The sequence below is a fragment of the Aquarana catesbeiana genome, linkage group LG07, assembly GCF_042186555.1.
Source record: "Aquarana catesbeiana isolate 2022-GZ linkage group LG07, ASM4218655v1, whole genome shotgun sequence".
Taxonomy (NCBI): Eukaryota; Metazoa; Chordata; class Amphibia; order Anura; family Ranidae; genus Aquarana; species Aquarana catesbeiana.
The window spans coordinates 112198187-112216293 of NC_133330.1; the positions used below are offsets into that span (position 1 = coordinate 112198187).

Sequence of the window (18107 nt, forward strand, 5' to 3'; positions counted from 1 at the left end):
TGCCAAATGGCAGGGCATGCCTCGGGGACCGATCCCACCAGCCCAAGGCCTGGGGGATGAGAGCCTGAAGCAACCAGCCCTGACCAGGCATCATAAAATATAAAGTGGGGCTCACAGGTAACCACCTAGATAGGAATATCTGAGCAATAATAAGGAATTGAGTGAGCAGGGCCCTTGATATGGGCATCCTGAGTATGGTAGCAACAAACAGAGGAAATGGGGGAGAGCAAGGAAAAAGGAGAGACGGGGGAATGTTAGAGGGCAGAGCATAACCTGTGAGCCCGAATGTTACAGGCAACAATAAATAATGGAGCTATAATAAGAGTATTAAATTTTGGCCTGAAAGAACAAAAGTGTGTTCCAAGCACAGCGGCCGAAGACATACCAATAATGTAAAACAAACAAAATAAGACAAAAAAGGGGGTAGGGATGGGAAGTAGGGACTTGAAGCAAAATTCATGTATGGAGAGCCAAAATGGGTGAAGTAATCGCTGTCGTCAGATCTCCGGATAAAATGAGAGGGTGATTCAACAAAGAACAGATGGAAGATTAACTAAGGGGAACATGGGGTCCCTCCCGGAGAGTTGAGAGATGGGGTAGACTATACGGGAAGTGCCGAATTAGGATTGGAGGATAGGTCCACTTGAGGAAGTTTACGGTGGCTGTCCAGGAATCTGCTCAGAAAGGGAGTTGGCAAAGTAGGTAGCAGACCTCATAATGCAAAAGTTAATAGGGCCCGCTCGGAGGTTAATCACATGGGGTTCCAGCCCAAAATTTCAGGGGCTGGGGAACCCGAGTCTCATACAATCAGATGGAAAGAAAGGTGTTAGGAAGTAGACATTAACCTTTAGACTACAGGCGGTACGTGGTCTTCCAAAGATGGGGGGCCCAGCTCAATGTGGAAAAGAAGTAAAAGGCACACAGTGAAGACAGTCCTCAAGTGGAGAAAATATGGCACAACAGTGATATTACCAAGAACTGGACGTCCCTCCAAAATTGATGAAAAGACAAGAAGAAAACTGGTCAGGGAGGCTGCCAAGAGGCCTACAGCAACTTTAAAGGAGCTGCAGGAATATCTGGCAAGTACTGGCTGTGTGGTACATGTGACAATAATCTCCCATATTCTTCATTTGTCTGGACTATGGGGTAGAGTGGCAAGACGGAAGCCTTTTTTTTAACGAAGAAAAACATTCAAGCCCAGCTAAATTTTGCAAAAATTCATCTGAATTCTCCCAAAAGCATGTGGGAAAATGTGTTATGGTCTGATGAAACCAAGCTTTAATTTTTTGGCCATAATTCCAAGAGATATATGTTTGGTGCACAAAAAGCACTGCACATCACCAAAAGAACACCTTACCCACAGTGAAGCATCGTGGTGGCAGCATACTGCTTTGAGGCTGTTTTTCTTGAGCTGGAACAGGAGCATTAGTCAAGGTAGAGGGAATTATGAACAGTTCCAAATACCAGTCCATATTGGCATAAAACCTTCAGGCTTCTGCTAGAAAGCTTTTCACTTAGGGGTGTACTCACTTTTGTTGCCAGTGGTTTAGACATTAAAGGCTGTGTGTTGAGTTATTTTGAGGGGACAGCAAATTGACACTGTTATACAAGATGGACACTCACTACTTTACATTGTAGCATAGTGTTGTCACATGAAAAGATATAATAAAATATTTACAAAAATGTGAGGGGTGTACTCCCTTTTTTGTGAGATACTGTGTGTGTGTGTGTGTGTGTGTGTGTGTGTATATATAGAGAGAGAGATGTAGGCTATATTACCAAAAGTATTGTGGTCCCTGCCTTTACACGCACATCATCTTTGATGGCATCCCAGTCTTAGTCTGTAGGGTTCAATATTGAGTTGGCCCACCCTTTGCAGCTATAACAGCTTCAACTCTTCTGGTAAGGTTTTCCACAAGGTTTAGGAGTGTCTTCATGGGAATGTTCGCTCATTCTTCCAGAAGCGCATTGTGAGTTCAGGCACTGATGTGGAAGAGAAGGCCTGGCTCGCAATCTCCGCTCAAATTCATCCCAAAAGTATTCTATTGGGTTGAGGTCAGGAATCTGTGCAGGTCACTGAAGTTCATCCACCCCAAACTCGCTCATCAATGTCTTTATGGACCTTGTTTGTGCACTGGTGTGCAGTCGTGTTGGAACAGGGAGGGGCCATCCTCTAACTGTTCCCACAAAGTTGGGAGCATGAAATTGTCCACAATGTCTTAGTATGCTGACGTCTTAAGAGTTCCCTTCACTGGAACTAAGGGCCAAGCCCAACCCCTGAAAAACAACCCCACACCATAATCCCTCCTCCACCAAATGATTTGGACCAGTGCACAAAGCAAGGTCCATAAAGACATGGGTGAGCAGGTTTGGGGCGAGGAAACTTGACTGGCCTGCAGAGATACCTCACACAAAAGACACACGAGCTGCCAGGCAGGGGAGGGGGGGGGGACAGAGGAGAGCTGCAGATAACGGAGGCACGTAAACTGACCACGATGTCAGGGCTCAGCAGCCTTGATAAACCATGGTCAGCTTACAGGGGGGAGAGCAGAAACTGGCAGGATCAGCCAGGTTTTTTACAGTTTCCAGAGGGGCGCGTTAGCACAAGCACTGTGCTGTTTAACCTGCTATAAGGGAACAGGATCTCCTAATTTTTTTTTTTGTTTTGTTTTTTTGTTTTGTTTTAGTGATACAAAAACTTTAATAAATGAAATCATCATTTCAAAAATGCATTTTGTATTTACTCTATTTACTTTATCTTTGTATAATATTAAAATAATATTCAAATTTGTATGATTTGAATCATTTAGGTGTGACACATATGCAGGGTGGATTTGATTTAAATCACTAGTAAATCGGCTTGATTTAAATCGACTTGATTTAAATCATAATTTAAAGCACTTCTGGACCAAGCATATTATTTACACTTGTTGCTTACAAGTTGAATTAAGTATTTTTTGCTAGAAAATGACTCGGAACCCCCAAACATTATATCTATTTTTTTTAGCAAAGACCCTAGAAAATAATATGGCGGTCATTGCAATACTTTATGTCACACCGTATTTGCGCAGCGGTCTTTCAAATGCAATTTTTTTTTGTTTTTTAAATACACTTTTTAAAATAAAAATATAGGAAAACAGTGAAGTTAGCTCAATTTTTTTGCATATTGTGAAAGATGATGTTACACCGAGTAAATAGATACGTAACATGTTACACTTTGAAATTGCATGCACTTGTGGAATGGTGACAAACTACGGTACTTAAAAATCTCCATAGGCGACGTTTACATTTTTTTATTATTGCTCTCACCCTAACGATCGCGACGGTGCCTCACATGTGTTATTTCAACACTGTTGATGTTTACAGGCATGACTTGCGTACGTGGTTTCTTTGGCGCATGAGGTCGCGGGGACAGGAGTGCTTGAAAAAACTGATTTTTAAAACAGCTTACCTGTAAAATCCTTTTCTTGGAGTACATCACGGGACACAGAGCACCATATTAATGACTATGTGGGTTATACGCTTACCTTTAGGTGATTGGACCCTGGCAACCAATAGTAAGACGGTTCCTCCCATATAACCCCTCCTATACCGGAAGTACCTCAGTTTTGTAGCAAACAATGACGATCCCAGAAAGAGGGGAGGGACCTCTTTGTCCCGTGATGTACTCCAAGAAAAGGATTTTACAGGTAAGCTGTTTTAAAAAATCCATTTTTCTTTATCGTACATCACGGGACACAGAGCACCATAATAATGACTATGTGGGATGTCCTAAAGCAATGCACCTGAGGCGGGGAACTCATTATCCCTAAGCCCAACGCGCTTGAGACTATAAAGCTGTCTGCAACACGCTGTGGCCAAAAACAGTCTCCCCTTGAGATCTCACATCCACCTGGTAAAACCTGGTGAACGTATGAACTGAAGACCAAGCGGCCGCTTTGCAAACCTGAGCCATAGACACCTGTTGGCGTACTGCCTATGATGCACTAATCCCTCTAGTGGAGTGTGCTTTTAAACCCCAAGGTGGAACCCTGCGCTTTAATCCATACGCCTGGATAATAGTCTGACGAATCCACCTGGATATAGTTGAACTTGTTGCCAGCTGTCCCTTCTTAGGACCCTCTGGCAAGACAAAAAAACAGTCAGTCTTCCGAAAGGGAGCTGACATTTTCAAGTAAACTTTGATCGCCCTCACCACATCCAGTGAGTGAAGCGACTTCCTCCCTAATCTTAGGGTTTGGAAAAAAGGAAGGTAAAATGATATCCTGATTCAAATGAAATTTGGAAACCACCTTCGGTAGAAAATCCGGACGAGGGCGCATGACCACTCTGTCCTGATGAAGAATCAAAAAGGTTCCTTGCAAGAAAGGGCGGCCAATTCTGACACCCTTCTAGCTGATGTTATAGCCACCAAAAAAAAACAATTTTCTGGTCAATAGGACAAAAGGAATATGCCTAATAGGTTCAAACGGTTGACTCTGTAAGGCTGACAGTACCAAATTTAGGTCCCAGGGACATAAAGGTGGTTTAACCGGCGGCCTCAAGTGTGTTACTCCCTTGACAAAGGTTCGCACCAAAGAATGAGATGCAATTGGTCTTTGGAAAAAAAATTGATAAGGCCGAAATCTGTCCTTTAATTGTCCCTAAAGCCAGCTGCAAGTCTACTGCTTGAAGAAAGGCAAGAACTCTTCCAATCGTATACCTACGAGGGTTCCATTTCCTTTCCTCACACCAAGAAATGTATGACTTCCAGACTCTATAATAGATAGCTCTAGACACTGACTTTCTAGCGTTTATCAAAGTAGACAAGACTGAACCCATAATACCACGGTCTTTCAATAGTCTGATCTCAATAGCCAAGCCATCAAATTTAGCAACCGTAAAGAAGGATGGAATATGGGTCCTTGAGACAACAGATCTGGACAGCATGGAAGGACCAATGGGTCCCCTACTGCCAACTTCACAATCTCCGAGTACCAGGACCTCTGGGGCCAGGCTGGGGCCACTAGGATCACTGGTTTTTGTTCCTCCTGTATTCTGCGTAATAAGTGCGGCAGGATTTGGATTGGAGGGAAGGCATATATGAGAATACTGATCCCAAGGAACTACTAATGCGTCTATCCCGACAGCAAGCGGATCTTTGGTCCTGGATAGGAACCTGTCCAGCTTGGCATTGAATCTGGATGCCAGCAGATCCACGTCTGGGGTCCCCCAGTATTGGCAGATCTGTAGAAAAACCTCGGGATGCAGGGAACATTCCCCTGGCAACAATTTCTGGCGACTTAGGAAATCTGCCTGCCAATTGTCCAACCCCGGGATAAACACTGCTGACAGAAACGGCACATGTTTCTCTGCCCAAGTCAATATGCGATTTAGCTCTCTTTGGGCTGCCCGACTCCTGGTACCTCCCTCGTGGTTGATATATGCCACTACCGTGGAGTTATCGGACTGGACTCTGACAAGAAGACCCCGCAATCTGGAAATCCAGAATCGCAGAGCCAGACGAGCTGCCCGAATCTCCAAAAGAATGATGCGCGGGGTTCTTTCTGTCTGGGACCATATTCCCTGAACAGACGCCTCCTCTAGGACTGCTCCCCAGCCAAGAAGACTGGCGTCTGTAGTTACGACTTTCCAGGCTACTGGCAGGAAAGATTTCCCTTTCCTCAAATTGATGGTTTTTAACCACCAAGAGAGGTTCCATAGTACCTGTGGAGATAGAACCATAGGTTGATCCAAGGTTCGAGCCGACTTGTCCCAGGCTCTTAGAATACTGTTCTGGAACACTCTGGAGTGGAACTGTGCATATGGCACTACGTTGAAGGATGATACCATCTTGCCCAGTAACCTCATGCACAGCCGAATAGAAGGTGTTAGTTGTTTTTTCACCTTCTGGACGAGTTCCACTATGGAGACGACCTTTAAAGGGGGCAGAAACACCCTTTCTTGGGCGGTGTCTAAGACCAGACCCAGATACACCAAGGCTTGGGTCGGACAAAGAGCTGACTTGTCCACATTTAGAATCCAACCTAGGCGTTGTAAAACCTGTACTGTTCTTGACACGTTTTGAACCAGTATGGGACGAGAGCAATCTCTTAGGAGAAGATCGTCCAGATATCCTACTATGGAGGTCTTCTGAGACCTTAGGGAAGCCAATGCTGGGGCCAGAATCTTATGAAAACCCTGGGGGCCGTGGCCAGACCGAATGGCAATGCCACGAACTGGAAATGACTGCCCTCTACTGCGAAGCGTAGGAACCTTTGACGTGGACCTAAGATTGGCACATGAAGGTACGCATCCTTGATATCTATGGATGCTAAATAGTCTCCCTTTCTCAGGGATTTTATTATTGAACGAACCGACTCCATGCGGAAGGATCGGACGTCTACAAAGAGGTTGAGAGCCTTGAGGTCCAAAATGGGCCTTACTTCCCCATTTGGTTTCGGCACAGTGAGTAGGTTTGAGTAAAACCCCTTGAATTTTTCCTTGTGCGGAACCTTTGCAATTACTCCCTGCATCAGCAGATGCTGTAAAGCTAGGACTAGGCATCTTCTTTTCTCTGGATCCGACTGAACCCTTGAGTACAGAAACTGATTTGGGGGGATTTCCTGGAACTCTATTCTGTAACCATATTTTACAATGGAAATGACCCATGTGTCTTGAACCAGTTCTTCCCAGGCATCCCCAAACAGCCGAAGCCTGCCCCCCACCCGTGAGAGCGGGGGCGCCCCTTCACAAGGTAGACTTGGAGTTGGGCTTGGGTAGCTTTTGGGTCCAGGGTTTCTTCTGACCCTGGGGTCTTTTAAACCCAGACGGCTGAGGCCGTCGATACCGCCTAGGGGAAGAAGCACTAGGTCCTGGAGCATTGGGAGTTTTATAAGAGGGTTGCTTCCCTTTCTTTTTAATAGGAAGTAGGGCACTCTTTCCTCCAGAGATCTTTTGGATATATTTATCCAGATCCTCGCCAAACAAGCGCTCTCCATGGAATGGAAAAGCTGCGAGTAGCCTTTTACATGGCGTCTCAGAAGACCAGTTCTTTAGCCACAAGACTCTGCGCATATGGATTGACAGTAACGCAAAACGAGACATCTGTTGGATTGAGTCCCTCAATGCGTCTACTGCAAAACATAAGGCATGAGGAATCTCCGACAATTCCTTGGCAGATTCCTCCTGGGAAGGCAAGTTCTTTACCAGCCTTTTAAAGCGATCCTTTAGGGATTGGCAAATCCCAATAGCTGCAACTGCTGGCTGAACTGTTGCCACCGAAAAGGAGGCTTTTAATAAGGACTCTAGCTTTTTATCAGCCAGATCCTTAAATACCTGGGCATTATCCACTGGACAGGTTAAACTTTTATTTACTGAAAATATGGCAGCGTCCACCAATGGTGTCCCCCATTTCTTCCTGAACTTTTCCTCCATAGGATATAAGATAGAAAACCTTTTTGGAGGTAAGTATATCCTGTCAGGGTGCTCTCAGTCCGCGTAAACCACCTGCTCCAGTAACGGATGCAAAGGGAATGCTTGGGAAATTTGCTGAGGTCGCAAAGATCCCAAAGTAGAGCAGGAGAGTCCAGACTCCTGAACCGGGGGTAACTTAAACCCAATTCGTACCATCTCAATTAGGGATTGGATAAACAGTTTTGGGGAATGGGAGGCTGAAATCGGCTCTTCCGAGCCGGAGTCCTCAGCCGAGGATTCTTCAGCCTCTCCTTCCTCCCGGTCTTTTATGACCACCTCTTCCAAATCCTCCGCCCATTCTGGTTCCAGATCACCTGGACCCATCTGGCTATAAGAGCCCTGGTGCTCTAGTGACTCTCCACTTGGCCCAGGTTCAGGGGAGGGAGATCTATTACGCTTCCTCCCCCCCTGTGTTACAGAGGCAATCATGCCAGCTATTTTGCCTTCAAGGCCCGCTAAGGCAGATGCCAAATCATCCTTTGTAACATAAGCCGAGGCAGGTATATTGGTAGTGGCCACTATGCCTGACAAATGCAATGGCTCAGCCAGGCCAGATGCCGCAGGTCTTTCGGGAGAAACTGAGGCTGCATCAGCATGGGGTTGGTCTCCTGTTTTTAAAGGAGGTACTCTTACCCCTGTGCTTGCCTTGTTCCCTATACCTCGTTTTCTGGAAGATATTGCTTACACACGAGGAAGAAAAGGAGTACTCCCCACAAACTACAACCAGCCTTCAACCTGTCACAACTGTGTCCAAGACCTCTAGACTCATGTGCCCACTATCGCTCTGTGCTGTCTACGTGTACGCCAGGAGCTCCATCCCTATAAAGCCTTAGCCTGAGAGTGAGCGCGCGCATCAGCGTGATCAGCGGCATGCCCGCCGCACGGCGCATGCGCTGTCCTGATGCACGCGGCGCTTTCGAGACGCGCATATCAGCGGCGCACGCGCCGGCGGCGTACTCGCGCATGCCCGACAAAAGCGGTAATCCCAGACACAGGTTTAAGGTTTACCAGCAGGTTTCAGAGGGAAATATATATATTAAAAAATTCTCAAAGGGAGTACTCGCCATCCCAAGCAGCAGGGCCTGTTTTACCAGGCCCAATCTTCCCCCATCATGGCAGGTAGCGCCTCTAAGGACCTTCAGGGACCGGGTCCCCCATATTTTGGGGTCCACACCCCTGGACCTGTAAAGCAACCTTTCTGGTTTACCTTGGGCAAGATTGACCAGGAATACCAATTTAACAAGGGTCCAGCGCCTATATAGGACACATTACAAGCAACACCTCATTCTTGAACCGGGGTTCGGGTACCATCCACTTTAGCTTTTGTTAAGCCATCTGAATGGATCCGATTATAATGTCCTCAGTGGGGCATCTTTGAAGAAATTTGAAGAGCTTCAACAGCCGCGACCATCACCTTTAAGACACTGGCTAAAAAACTGAGGTACTTCCGGTATAGGAGGGGTTATATGGGAGGAACCGTCTTACTATTGGTTGCCAGTGTCCAATCACCTAAAGGTAAGCGTATAACCCACAGTCATTATTATGGTGCTCTGTGTCCCGTGATGTACGATAAAGAAACATTTTTTTTCTTTTCTTTTAACACTGTCCCTTTAAAAAAAAAAAAAAAAAATCTTACCACTTTTTTCGCTGTCACAAGGAATGTAAACATCCCTTGTGACAGAAAAAAGGTCCAAAGGTTCCCAAAACCCCTTCTTTGCAAAACAAAGTATTCAAAACGCAAAAATCTGCGTTTTTGAATACCGTCATTTAAAAAACTATGGCCTCAGAGTAAACCGGAAGTGACTTTGCTTCCAGGTTGTTGCATCGGAGAGCTAAACGAAGCCGGAATGAAGACTGCACACTGGTAGCGGATGGTCACACTGGTCTCCTAGTGGGATGGCAGAGCGGCGGAAGTGGTGATGTCCCCTCCCGCTCCTTATAACAGCCGAGCGGCTCATTAGCTGCATCGGTTGTTATCATGAGAGAGCTGACCGCTAGCTCTAAAAAAACAGTCCCGGGCACTTCAACCAAATGACGTACAGGTATGTGATTTTGCGTGGTTAAAGAGCAACTGTCATCTCTGTCCTGCAGTGGCTCCGTGTCTGACCCATTGTTGACTCACCGACAGTCCCCATTCACTTTATTGGTACGGCTGGTGATGCGGCAGTGACACAACAAGATGAGGGATGTGGCAGCAGCAGTTGCATGGATGCGTGCTAATAGGCGCTGCCATGATGGATCTGAATTGACAGGTGCTCTTTAAATGTGAAGACTCATTCTTGCTGGTAATTAGGAAACCTTCATAGGCGCTGCCATGATGGATCTGAATTGACAGGTGCTCTTTAAATGTGAGGACTCATTCTTGCTGGTAATTAGGAAACCTTCATTTTGTTTGCAAATATTAAAGATTCTATTTATAATAATAAGCTGTCAGGTTAGTAAAAGGGCGATATCGGAACCAAATTTAGGTTAATCACACATAGTTGAACTACTGAAATTCTTTTATGTAATTAACAATAACATTATATTACATATTCTTGTATTTGCTTAACCACTTCCCGCCTGGCCTATAGCAAAATGAAGGCCGGGCGGTGGTTCAGTTATCCTGACTCATATGACGTCTTTCAAGATAACTGCCGGCGCGTGGCATGGTGATCGATGGTGCGGTGTGTCAGTCTGACACACAGCTACACCGATCTCGGTAAATAGTAACTGACGGAGGCTCTTTACCACGTGATCAGCCGTGTCCAATCACGGCTGATCAGTGTAAACAGGAAGAGCCGTTTATAGGCTTTTCCTCACTCGCAGCTGATAGATCAGCGGCTCTCCTGACAATTGTTTATCAGTGCAACCCCCCCCCTGAAAATTGGCCTGTTCAGGAAGGGGGAGTAAGTGCCTGGTATCGAAGTGGTTAAACGTAAATGTTTAGCAACTGAAGTGCATAAACAAAATGTCTTTGAAAAAAATAAACAAACACTGTGGTGTAGTGGTTAGCACTTTTGCCTAGCAGCAAAAGGGTCGCTGGTTCGAATCTTTCGCTTACATGGGCTACCCAAGGTGATTGTCTTGGGCAGGGGTAGTCCGTTTGTGTCGTGGTTCTGGAGAGCCTTTTGTGCACAGCTGGGAATTCAGCTTGCTTTCTCCTCTGCGTATCACAGTCTAATGGGGCCGCAGAATGAGCCAACCAGTCCTTGGAGCAATTCCTACGTTGCTATATTTCTGACCATCACAACAACTGGTCAGGTCTATTACCATGGGCAGAGTTTGCTCACAACAGTGCCTTGTATTCTGCTTCCCGATTGTCTCCGTTTATGGTGAATTATGGCTTCCAACATTCCATGTTGCCTGACTTGTTTGTTCTGCAGAGTATTGTGCTAGAGGATCATCTCCGTGGTCTTCGTTCCACTTGGGCACAAGTCCAGGAGGCTTTGCGTCATGCTAATGATAGGTACAGACTCCATGCTGACCGCAGACGCCTGCCTGCACCTTCCTACCAGGTTGGGGACAGGGTCTGGCTGTCATCTCGCAACCTCCGACTTCATATTCCCTCACTGAAGTTCGCACCTCGGTTTATTGGGCCTTTCCGTATCCTTCGCAGGATTAACCCAGTTGCTTACGCGTTGGACTTTCCTCCTAGTATGCGCATCTCAAATGTGTTTCATGTCTCCATATTGAAACCGTTGGTCTGCAACTGCTTTACCACCTCGGTGCTACGTCCTCACCCTATACAGGTTGAGAACCATGAGGAGTATGAGGTACAATCCATTGTTGACTCCCGTAGGTTCCGTGGGCGCATACAGTACCTGGTGCATTGGAAGGGCTACGGTCCGGAGGAACGCTTCTGGGTCTCATCCTCGGAGGTACATGCTCCTTCCCTCCTCCGTGATTTCCATAGACGTTTTCCCCTCAAGCCCGGTGGTCCTCCGAGGGGGAGGGGTTGTCGTTGAGAAGGGGGGTACTGTCAGGGCTGGCTCAGCCCTTCCTTCTCTGAGCTGGTAGCTCAGCTGTCGGCTAATTGCCAGCTCTCATCTCTCTCCACAGTTAACCAGCTGTTGTGGATCTGCTCGTCAGTCCAGCCTACTTAAAGATCTCCAGCTCACTTCATTCCTGCCTTCGCCTTGGTCACATCAAAAGAAACCATCTCCTGCGTTTTTGTTTAAAGACTGGCTTTGCTGATATCCCTTCTAGTTCTTTTATCCTGCTTGCTGTTTCTCTACTTGGATCCCTGACTTCTGGCCTGGCTGATTACCCGATCTGGTTACTGAACTCTGGCTTGGTTGACTACCCGATCCGGTTACTGGACTCTGGCTATGCTTTGACTACACTTACTCTATTTACCTTTTAATTTTTATTAATAAACAAGTATGATTTTACTGTACTTCTGTCTCGGTCTGGTTCATGGTTTCTGACAGTTTGCATGTTCTCCCTGTGACTGTGTGGGTTTCTTCTGGGTACTCCAGTTTCATCCCACACTCCAAAGACATGCTGGTAGGTTAATTGGATCCTGTCTAAATGGGCCCAGGTATGTGTATGTATAAATGTGAGTTTAGGGACCTTGGATTGTAAGCTCCTTGAGGGCAGGGAGTGATGTGAATGTACAATGTATTTGAAAAGCGCTGTGTAGATTGGTGGTGCTCTATACGTACCTGAAATAAATAATAATAAAAAAAAAAAAACTTAAACTAAATATGTGTAAGGGTGGCTAGATGCTACCATAGGATGCGGCACCTCATCCCCAAAATAATCAAAAGACTAATGGATATATGGACAGGGGATTATAACGGTGCTAGGGTCAAAAGGTATAAAGGAGAAATACACGAAAAAGAGAGGTGTAAAAGGCAAAAAATTACAAAGTTTATTGATAATAATACATGGGTAAAAAATTACACTTAAAGCACTTAACATTTAAAATAAGTACGTATACTGTATGTGACCCAAAGAATGATGAGGTAGGCCAGATGGAGATGGCCGTCGAGTGGGGAGGGCTCGATTTCCTACATGTTTCGCCAAGACATTGGCTTCTTCAGGGAACAAGAGCTCAAAAACTGAATATGTAAAACAGTTCTGTATATGGGATATAGAAAACATCATGTAAGCAAAATTGTTTATCGGTACAGTACTTGGTATACACAAAAAAGAGTTAATATTGTGGCTGGACAGTAGGGCTGAAACAACTAATCGATTAATCGACAACTAATCGATTATGAAATTAATCGATTACTATTTTCATAATCGATTAATCGGCCAGTAACATAATGGGGTTAAAAAAACTAAAATTAGCTCTATATAGTACAAAAAGAGCAAATAATCTCTACTGTAAATATTACTTTCACTGTTGCACAGTAAAAAAACAATTTATTTATTTATTTTTTTTAACTCCATTATGTTACTAAAAGTCTTAGGCCTGGTTCCCACCCATGTGTTTTTTGGTGCTTTTTGCAGAAATGCACTACAGTTCATTTAGTGTTCACATCTATGCTTTTTTCAGCTGCTGTGTATTTGGAAAGGGTCAAGGACCTTTTTCAATGCAAAACGGTGCTTTTTTGGTTCAATATACTTCAATGGAGAAGCTGAAGAAAAGCATGTAATATTACAGTTCTGTTTGAAAATCTGCAAAACAGTCTAGGATTTTTTTTTCTTTAAATAAAAAAATTTGATCTGAGTCCAGATTCAACCTCTAATAGTATATAGAGTATATCTCTTCTGTCTGTTATTCTCAGAGAGGATTAAAGATTTTACTCCCTAACCATATAGTTGGTTATTTATATTTACCCCTGCATAGAGATATTTATAAATTGCCTTTTTTTAAACTTTACATATTAACTAAATTATACACCACACTTTTTTTTAAGGTTATTAACCGATTAATCGATTATTCGAAACAATAATCGGCCAACTAATCGATTATGAAAATAATCGTTAGTTGCAGCCCTACTGGACAGTCATGCGACCCACAGGTCCCACTGAACTTCGGTGATGCAAACGTACCTGGGACGTCGGCGCCAAAAGGGGGGGGGGGGCGCACGGAGGCGTCACCGCGGGGGAGCAAGCAGGCCGCGCCGTATAATGTGCCTGCAGGGGGCATACAGTAGACCTGGCGATGGAATGTATTGACAGTATATGAATAATTATACACTTTTACATACGAGAGACTAGAAATAAAACAATTACGCATAAATCGCATTAGGCTAAAAAGATATATAAAAATATATATATGGATCAGTGTATCTGTATCTCTAGGAAAGGTATAAACTTACGTCTTTCTTTAAAAACGGTAGAATGGAGTGGACACTAAGTGCCTGTGGATAGGTGCACACACACAGCAAGGTAGTCGCCAAGGTAAACGAGATCAGCAATCAGTTGAAAAAGGGCCTAAATAAAGGAGTGGATTGCTTTAGGGGTAATACTGGTGATCACTCTGAACTTCAGGAAAGTCAAGGAGGTACTTACTTAATAAAGTGAACTGTCAAATAGAAATCTCATGTTGGTGCAGTCACATACATGAAATGCTTAGCTTGAAGATTATAAATCGATTTTTTGAAAAGGGCAGTAATCACAAAATGTCCTACAGAGAGTAGATGTGAAAGAAAGAGAAATTGGAACAATTGGATTTTGTTGAGCAAAGACAGGACTGCTGAGAAGACAGAGAGCATATTACCTAGTCCGCCATATAGCAGACAATGTTGCTCAAGGGGATCGATGCTGACCGAAAAGGTGAATGACAAGTCCAGAGTGACTCCTGTAAAGGATGTTTAGGAGCATGGTAAGTGATACACTAGGGAAAAAGTTGTTGTTAAATGCCATAAAGGAAAGAGATTACCTTATTGCTGTGTGCAGAGCGAGTGCAGGCACGTCCCTCGTCCAACAAGGAACTGAGGGACTGGCCGGTTACTTGTATACCCCCCACACCTGATCAGATACTGATCAGGTGTGCGGACGCCAAGTGAGGGGCATCCGCGCCTGCGCACAGCGCGATGCCACGGAACTACACGTTCCATCATGCACCGCGCGCGCATGCTCAGAACAGGCGGACCGTGGGGCGAATGGGAGAGCGAGACGCCACGGAATGGGAGGTACCAAGGCGCCACCCCCTCCCATCAGCCGATGGGAAGCGGAGGACCAGAGAGTCTGAGACCGACGCGGACACCCTGGGCAGACTGAGATCTGCCCTGGGCGTCCATACAGGCATAAACAGCGCTGGCAGTGCAACTCCCAAGAGGGAAGCCAGCGCCGCGACCACCTGCCCCCCCCAAAAAGCCCCGAGAGGCCAGAAAACAGATGCGATCCGGCAGTGGGGCACAACAAGCGCATGAAAGATTGTGGGCGGAGACACAGGATGGGGGGGCAAGGCCCATACTAGCCCGACAATCCACAGGGGTCACTGGGGATATCAGGAAGTGCCTGTGTGTCAGCACACAATGTCCAGCCACAAAGTGCATAACATGCATAGAGAACCACCGGGTCCTGGTTGTACAGTCAAACATGTAATAAGAGAAGAAAAAGAAAGCAATACTCATATGACATAGGCTTACATAAAGAAACATATGGGTCAGAAAATTATGTTGGTACGATATCGAGGGAACTTTACATATCTATGAGTACAAACAGGAATTTATGAATTAAACAAAGATTCCAAAATCAAATAAAGAATGTTAGTGAGAAGGGAATACATTCATAACAGATAACAGTGTCATAGTGGTGTGAGATATCTTAGAAGGAGCTATAAAAGAAACCACAAATGGAGCCATGGCAAAAGAATGAAAGGCAAGAAAGACTAGAAAACCAGAGAAGGGGAAAGGGGACAAGGGAAGGGGATACAGGACACTGGGGAAGAAGGAACAGATACGAGGAAAAGGAGAATGGAAACTATAAGCGACGCTGACTGAGGGGTGGGCATAGAGGAAAGAAATACATGGTGTATGCGAGTATAGTTCATGGAGGAATAGGTATTAAAGAAAGGGTTTGAAACTAATATATTCGTTGAGTCCTGGAAAGTTGGTAGCATTTAGTATGTGGATCCATTTTGTTTCGAGTCGTAGTAGCTTATTATCAATGCTGCCGCCTCTCACATGTGGAGGAACATGTTCGAGTGCGGAAAATAAAATGACATGGGGGTCAGAATTGTGCTGGGCAGCAATGTGCCTATTGATGGCAGTTGTGGTAATGTTTTTGTATAACGGTTTAATATGATCACGGATACGGGTCTGGAATGAACGCTTAGTTTTGCCAACGTAGTATGAGCCGCATTGGCATTGAGCCAAATACACGACACCTACGGTGGCACAGGTGACACGGTGTCTAATGGTATGAGTATTTCCATCAGGCAGGTTCACCACTTGAGAGTTAGTGACAAATGCACATATGTCACACCTGCCACATTGGTATGTACCTGTGGCAGTGGGCCTATGCGCAGTGTCAGTTGTATGGTGGCTATTGATAAGTCGATCACGGAGTGAAGGGGATCGCCGATATGTGATATCAGGGTATGTTTTTATATATTTGGCAATTGTGGGATCTGATGTAAGTAGAGGCCAAAATTGGTTGAGAATACCCTTAATTTGGGTATGTTGATTAGAGAATTGGGTAATAAGTCGTGTCGGTTGTTTAAGGTCCAGTGGTTTGTCGGAAAAAAACAGATCTTTTCTGTTGAGTTTCTTTGCCTTATTAAAGGCTTTTTTCAACAGGGAGTGGCTGTAGCCTCTGTCTAGAAGTCTGTTGTACAGTTCATGTGCAGCCCTGAGGAAATCTTCCTCTCGGGTACAGTTGCGTTTTATCCTCAAGTATTGGCTAAATGGGATGCTCCTGAGAAGAGGCTCAGGATGGGCACTATGGGCGTGCAGTATCGTATTGCCCGAAGAGGGCTTGCGGTAAAGGGCAGTGTAGATTTGGCCATTAGGTTGCACACCAATCTGGAGGTCCAAAAAATGGATCTGAGACTGGCTGCACTCCATAGTGAACCTGAGATTAAACGTATTCAGGGTAAGATATTGGACAAACTAAACTAATTCTTCTTTAGTACCTGACCAGAACAGCAATATGTCGTCAATATACCTGTACCAGGATATCACCCTGGACAGGTAAGGGTTGGGATGGGCCGAATCGAATAGTTCCCTCTCCCACCCCCCCAGGTAGAGGTTGGCATAGGCAGGGGCGCACTTGGTCCCCATAGCCACACCCTGTACCTGGAGGAAGTGGGAGGAGCCGAACATAAAGTAGTTACGTGTTAGTATGAACCTCAGTAATTCGAGGACGAAGTCCCCGTAAGTGTCATATTGAGAGCCTCTTTCTCGGATTAGTTTTCTAATCACTGAAATGCCTCTGTTGTGGGGAATGATGTTATACAAACTTTCCACGTCTAGGGCTACCAACCATGTGTTATTGGGTAAGGATTGACCATCAAGTATACGAAGAAGATGGATGGTGTCCTTGATGTATGAAGGCAGGGCCACAACATGAGGTGCCAGGTATTTGTCGACCAATGCACAATGAACTTCCATGTGTTGGAATCTATGATGCCCTCAGCGTTAAAGAACCTACAACTCCTACCTTCTATTCTCTCCCTAAACTGCATAAATCCCTTGACCACCCTCCAGGCCGTCCAATTGTTTCCGGTCGACAATGTCTCACTGAATCTGCCAGTGCATTGGTCGACAAATACCTGGCACCTCATGTTGTGGCCCTGCCTTCATACATCAAGGACACCATCCATCTTCTTCGTATACTTGATGGTCAATCCTTACCCAATAACACATGGTTGGTAGCCCTAGACGTGGAAAGTTTGTATAACATCATTCCCCACAACAGAGGCATTTCAGTGATTAGAAAACTAATCCGAGAAAGAGGCTCTCAATATGACACTTACGGGGACTTCGTCCTCGAATTACTGAGGTTCATACTAACACGTAACTACTTTATGTTCGGCTCCTCCCACTTCCTCCAGGTACAGGGCCCATCCTGAGCCTCTTCTCAGGAGCATCCCATTTAGCCAATACTTGAGGATAAAACGCAACTGTACCCGAGAGGAAGATTTCCTCAGGGCTGCACATGAACTGTACAACAGACTTCTAGACAGAGGCTACAGCCACTCCCTGTTGAAAAAAGCCTTTAATAAGGCAAAGAAACTCAACAGAAAAGATCTGTTTTTTTCCGACAAACCACTGGACCTTAAACAACCGACACGACTTATTACCCAATTCTCTAATCAACATACCCAAATTAAGGGTATTCTCAACCAATTTTGGCCTCTACTTACATCAGATCCCACAATTGCCAAATATATAAAAACATACCCTGATATCACATATCGGCGATCCCCTTCACTCCGTGACCGACTTATCAATAGCCACCATACAACTGACACTGCGCATAGGCCCACTGCCACAGGTACATACCAATGTGGCAGGTGTGACATATGTGCATTTGTCACTAACTCTCAAGTGGTGAACCTGCCTGATGGAAATACTCATACCATTAGACACCGTGTCACCTGTGCCACCGTAGGTGTCGTGTATTTGGCTCAATGCCAATGCGGCTCATACTACGTTGGCAAAACTAAGCGTTCATTCCAGACCCGTATCCGTGATCATATTAAACCGTTATACAAAAACATTACCACAACTGCCATCAATAGGCACATTGCTGCCCAGCACAAT

At 45.2% G+C, this 18107-nt stretch overlaps 1 protein-coding gene across 5 annotated transcripts in view; it reads left to right on the forward strand.

Annotated features, from left to right (window-relative positions):
• Positions 1-18107, forward strand: part of RANGAP1 (Ran GTPase activating protein 1) — a 388853-nt gene that overhangs the window by 129447 nt on the left and 241299 nt on the right. Inside the window, exon 1 of one of the 5 annotated variants that reach the window (XM_073592643.1) lies at positions 4847-4852. The exons of the other annotated variants lie outside the window; for them this stretch is intronic. The gene's annotated coding sequence lies outside the window, so the exon portion shown is untranslated. Of the gene's footprint in view, positions 1-4846; positions 4853-18107 lie in introns of those variants that run through there. 5 annotated transcript variants of the gene reach the window in all.